This window comes from Echiichthys vipera (genome assembly GCF_963691815.1).
Source record: "Echiichthys vipera genome assembly, chromosome: 15".
Classification (NCBI taxonomy): Eukaryota; Metazoa; Chordata; class Actinopteri; order Perciformes; family Trachinidae; genus Echiichthys; species Echiichthys vipera.
In genome coordinates, this window is record NC_139840.1 from 541,831 (window position 1) to 547,505 (window position 5,675).

Here is a 5,675-nt window from a genome sequence, read left to right on the forward strand (position 1 = left end):
AAAACCAGGACTCTGAGGAGCAGAGTGGAGCAGACTGCTGCTGGTCTTCATCAGTACTGAAGACGGTCCAGTGGGAAGGACGCCGCCTGCCCACCAGGAGAGCCTGCGGCCGTGGGTTCGAGCCCCACCGGGGGGTCGAGTCTTGAATTCAACAGTCAAACCTTTAAAGGTCTAAAATGAGACTCAGCTGAACTCTTCACTTTGTTTTGAATTACAAACAGTCTCAGTCTGACCCGGACCCGGACCCTCTGGACCATCAGGAGACCTGACCCGGACCCTCTGGACCCTCTGGACCCTCAGGAGTCCTGACCCCGGACCCTCTGGACCCTCAGACCAGAAAAGGTCCAAACATCTTGTGTCTCTGGACCCACATGGACCCACATGGACCCACGTGGACCAGATCTCTGCAGGGCTCTCATGTGTCTGCAGCGTTTTGGGACCTTTGGTAAAACACACAAGGACGAACACACGAAAGACACCAGATGTTTGGACTTTGTCTGGTCCAGAGGATCCAGAGGGTCCAGAGGGTCCAGAGGGTCCAGAGGGTCCAGAGTGTCCAGAGGGTCGGGGGTCGGGGGTCAGGTCAGGACTCCAGAGGGTCCAGAGGGTCCGGGGTCAGGTCAGGACTCCAGAGGGTCCAGAGGGTCCAGAGGGTCCAGAGGGTCCAGAGGGTCGGGGGTCAGGTCAGGACTCCAGAGGGTCCAGAGGGTCCAGAGGGTAGGGGGTCAGGTAAGGACTCCTGATGGTCCAGAGGGTCCAGAGGGTCCGGGGTCAGGACTCCAGAGGGTCCAGAGGGTCCGGGGTCAGGTCAGGACTCCTGATGGTCCAGAGGGTCCAGAGGGTCCGGGGTCAGGACTCCAGAGGGTCCAGAGGGTCCGGGGTCAGGTCAGGACTCCTGATGGTCCAGAGGGTCTGAGGTCAGATCAGGACTCCTGATGGTCCAGAGGGTCCGGGTCCGGGTCAGACTGAGACTGTTTGTAATTCAAAACAAAGTGAAGAGTTCAGCTGAGTCTCATTTTAGACCTTTAAAGGTTTGACTGTTGAATTCAAGGATCGACCCTCAGGCGGGGCTCGAACCCGCGGCCGCATGCTCTCTTGGTGGGTAGGCGGCATCCTTCCCACTGGACCGTCAGAAGTCGGGGTTCAGACTCCTGGTCCAGTCTGATCCTCAGAGTCCTGGTCCAGACTGATCCTCAGAGTCCTGGTCCAGACTGATCCTCAGACTCCTGGTCCAGTCTGACCCTCAGAGTCCTGGTCCAGACTGATCCTCAGAGTCCTGGTCCAGTCTGACCCTCAGAGTCCTGGTCCAGTCTGACCCTCAGAGTCCTGGTCCAGTCTGACCCTCAGAGTCCTGGTCCAGTCTGATCCTCAGAGTCCTGGTCCAGACTGACCCTCAGAGTCCTGGTCCAGTCTGATCTCAGAGTCCTGGTCCAGTCTGACCCTCAGAGTCCTGGTCCAGTCTGATCTCAGAGTCCTGGTCCAGACTGACCCTCAGAGTCCTGGTCCAGTCTGATCCTCAGAGTCCTGGTCCAGTCTGATCCTCAGAGTCCTGGTCCAGTCTGATCTCAGAGTCCTGGTCCAGTCTGATCTCAGAGTCCTGGTCCAGACTGATCCTCAGAGTCCTGGTCCAGACTGATCCTCAGAGTCCTGGTCCAGTCTGATCCTCAGAGTCCTGGTCCAGTCTGATCTCAGAGTCCTGGTCCAGTCTGATCCTCAGAGTCCTGGTCCAGTCTGACCCTCAGAGTCCTGGTCCAGACTGATCCTCAGAGTCCTGGTCCAGTCTGACCCTCAGAGTCCTGGTCCAGTCTGATCTCAGAGTCCTGGTCCAGTCTGACCCTCAGAGTCCTGGTCCAGTCTGACCCTCAGAGTCCTGGTCCAGTCTGATCTCAGAGTCCTGGTCCTGGTCCAGTCTGACCCTCTTTGTGTCTCTGGTCCTGGTCTTCATCAGTACTGAAGATGGTCCAGTGGGAAGGACGCCGCCTGACGACCAGGAGAGCCTGCGACCGCGGGTTCGAACCCCGCCTGAGGTACAAAACACAACCACTCAAACACTAAAGGGTCAAAACTTGTGACGAGAGAACTCACGAATTTCAACTCACGAATTTCAACTTCAACTCACGAATTTCAACGTACGAATTTCAACTTCAACGTACGAATTTCAACTTCAACGTACGAATTTCAACACACGAATTTCAACTTCAACTCACGAATTTCAACTCACGAATTTCAACTTCAACTCACGAATTTCAACTCACGAATTTCAACTTCAACTCACGAATTTCAACTTCAACTCACGAATTTCAACTCACGAATTTCAACTTCAACTCACGAATTTCAACTTCAACTCACGAATTTCAACTCACGAATTTCAACTTCAACTCACGAATTTCAACTTCAACTCACGAATTTCAACTTCAACTTGCGAATTCGTAACTTGCGAAATTCAACTCACGAATGTTTTCATCTGTTTGTAGTCGTTTTTGTGTTGTTTTCATCTGTTTTTAGTCGTTTTTGTGGTGTTTTCATCTGTTTTTAGTCGTTTTTATGGTGTTTTCATCTGTTTTTAGTCGTTTTTATGGTGTTTTCATCTGTTTTTAGTCGTTTTTGTGGTGTTTTCATCTGTTTTTAGTCGTTTTTGTGTTGTTTTCATCTGTTTTTAGTCGTTTTTGTGTTGTTTTCATCTGTTTTTAGTCGTTTTTGTGTTGTTTTCATCTGTTTTTAGTCGTTTTTATGGTGTTTTCATCTGTTTTTAGTCGTTTTTGTGGTGTTTTCATCTGTTTTTAGTCGTTTTTGTGGTGTTTTCATCTGTTTTTAGTCGTTTTTGTGTTGTTTTCATCTGTTTTTAGTCGTTTTTGTGTTGTTTTCATCCATTTTTAGTCGTTTTTGTGGTGTTTTCATCTGTTTTTAGTCGTTTTTGTGGTGTTTTCATCTGTTTTTAGTCGTTTTTGTGGTGTTTTCATCTGTTTTTAGTTGTTTTTGTGGTGTTTTCATCTGTTTTAGTCGTTTTTGTGGTGTTTTCATCTGTTTTTAGTTGTTTTTGTGATGTTTTCATCTGTTTTTAGTCGTTTTTGTGGTGTTTTCATCTGTTTTTAGTCGTTTTTATGGTGTTTTCATCTGTTTTTAGTTGTTTTTGTGGTGTTTTCATCTGTTTTTAGTCGTTTTTGTGATGTTTTCATCTGTTTTTAGTTGTTTTTGTGATGTTTTCATCTGTTTTTAGTCGTTTTTGTGGTGTTTTCATCTGTTTTTAGTCGTTTTTATGGTGTTTTCATCTGTTTTTAGTCGTTTTTGTGTTGTTTTCATCTGTTTTTAGTCGTTTTTGTGATGTTTTCATCTGTTTTTAGTTGTTTTTGTGATGTTTTCATCTGTTTTTAGTCGTTTTTGTGGTGTTTTCATCTGTTTTTAGTCGTTTTTATGGTGTTTTCATCTGTTTTTAGTTGTTTTTGTGGTGTTTTCATCTGTTTTTAGTTGTTTTTGTGATGTTTTCATCTGTTTTTAGTCGTTTTTGTGGTGTTTTCATCTGTTTTTAGTCGTTTTTATGGTGTTTTCATCTGTTTTTAGTCGTTTTTATGGTGTTTTCATCTGTTTTTAGTCGTTTTTGTGATGTTTTCATCTGTTTTTAGTCGTTTTTATGGTGTTTTCATCTGTTTTTAGTCATTTTTGTGATGTTTTCATCTGTTTTTAGTCGTTTTTGTGGTGTTTTCATCTGTTTTTAGTCGTTTTTGTGGTGTTTTCATCTGTTTTTAGTCGTTTTTGTGTTGTTTTCATCCATTTTTAGTCGTTTTTATGGTGTTTTCATCTGTTTTTAGTCGTTTTTGTGATGTTTTCATCTGTTTTTAGTCGTTTTTGTGATGTTTTCATCTGTTTTTAGTTGTTTTCATCCATTTTTAGTCGTTTTTATGGTGTTTTCATCTGTTTTTAGTCGTTTTTGTGGTGTTTTCATCTGTTTTTAGTCGTTTTTGTGTTGTTTTCATCTGTTTTTAGTCGTTTTTGTGTTGTTTTCATCTGTTTTTAGTCGTTTTTGTGTTGTTTTCATCTGTTTTTAGTCGTTTTTATGGTGTTTTCATCTGTTTTTAGTCGTTTTTGTGGTGTTTTCATCTGTTTTTAGTCGTTTTTGTGTTGTTTTCATCTGTTTTTAGTCGTTTTTATGGTGTTTTCATCTGTTTTTAGTCGTTTTTGTGGTGTTTTCATCTGTTTTTAGTCGTTTTTGTGTTGTTTTCATCTGTTTTTAGTTGTTTTTGTGTTGTTTTCATCTGTTTTTAGTCGTTTTTGTGGTGTTTTCATCCATTTTTAGTCGTTTTTGTGGTGTTTTCATCTGTTTTTAGTCGTTTTTGTGGTGTTTTCATCTGTTTTTAGTCGTTTTTGTGGTGTTTTCATCTGTTTTTAGTTGTTTTTGTGGTGTTTTCATCTGTTTTAGTCGTTTTTGTGGTGTTTTCATCTGTTTTTAGTTGTTTTTGTGATGTTTTCATCTGTTTTTAGTCGTTTTTGTGGTGTTTTCATCTGTTTTTAGTCGTTTTTATGGTGTTTTCATCTGTTTTTAGTTGTTTTTGTGGTGTTTTCATCTGTTTTTAGTCGTTTTTGTGATGTTTTCATCTGTTTTTAGTTGTTTTTGTGATGTTTTCATCTGTTTTTAGTCGTTTTTGTGGTGTTTTCATCTGTTTTTAGTCGTTTTTATGGTGTTTTCATCTGTTTTTAGTCGTTTTTGTGTTGTTTTCATCTGTTTTTAGTCGTTTTTGTGATGTTTTCATCTGTTTTTAGTTGTTTTTGTGATGTTTTCATCTGTTTTTAGTCGTTTTTGTGGTGTTTTCATCTGTTTTTAGTCGTTTTTATGGTGTTTTCATCTGTTTTTAGTTGTTTTTGTGGTGTTTTCATCTGTTTTTAGTTGTTTTTGTGATGTTTTCATCTGTTTTTAGTCGTTTTTGTGGTGTTTTCATCTGTTTTTAGTCGTTTTTATGGTGTTTTCATCTGTTTTTAGTCGTTTTTATGGTGTTTTCATCTGTTTTTAGTCGTTTTTGTGATGTTTTCATCTGTTTTTAGTCGTTTTTATGGTGTTTTCATCTGTTTTTAGTCATTTTTGTGATGTTTTCATCTGTTTTTAGTCGTTTTTGTGGTGTTTTCATCTGTTTTTAGTCGTTTTTGTGGTGTTTTCATCTGTTTTTAGTCGTTTTTGTGTTGTTTTCATCCATTTTTAGTCGTTTTTATGGTGTTTTCATCTGTTTTTAGTCGTTTTTGTGATGTTTTCATCTGTTTTTAGTCGTTTTTGTGATGTTTTCATCTGTTTTTAGTTGTTTTCATCCATTTTTAGTCGTTTTTATGGTGTTTTCATCTGTTTTTAGTCGTTTTTGTGGTGTTTTCATCTGTTTTTAGTCGTTTTTGTGGTGTTTTCATCTGTTTTTAGTCGTTTTTGTGATGTTTTCATCTGTTTTTAGTTGTTTTCATCCATTTTTAGTCGTTTTTGTGTTGTTTTCATCTGTTTTTAGACGTTTTTGTGTTGTTTTCATCTGTTTTTAGTCGTTTTTGTGGTGTTTTCATCTGTTTTTAGTCGTTTTTGTGGTGTTTTCATCTGTTTTTAGTCGTTTTTATGTTTTTTTCATCTGTTTTTAGTCGTTTTTGTGGTGTTTTAATCTGTTTTTAGTCGTTTTTGTGTTGTTTTCATCTGTTTTTAGTCGTTTTTATGG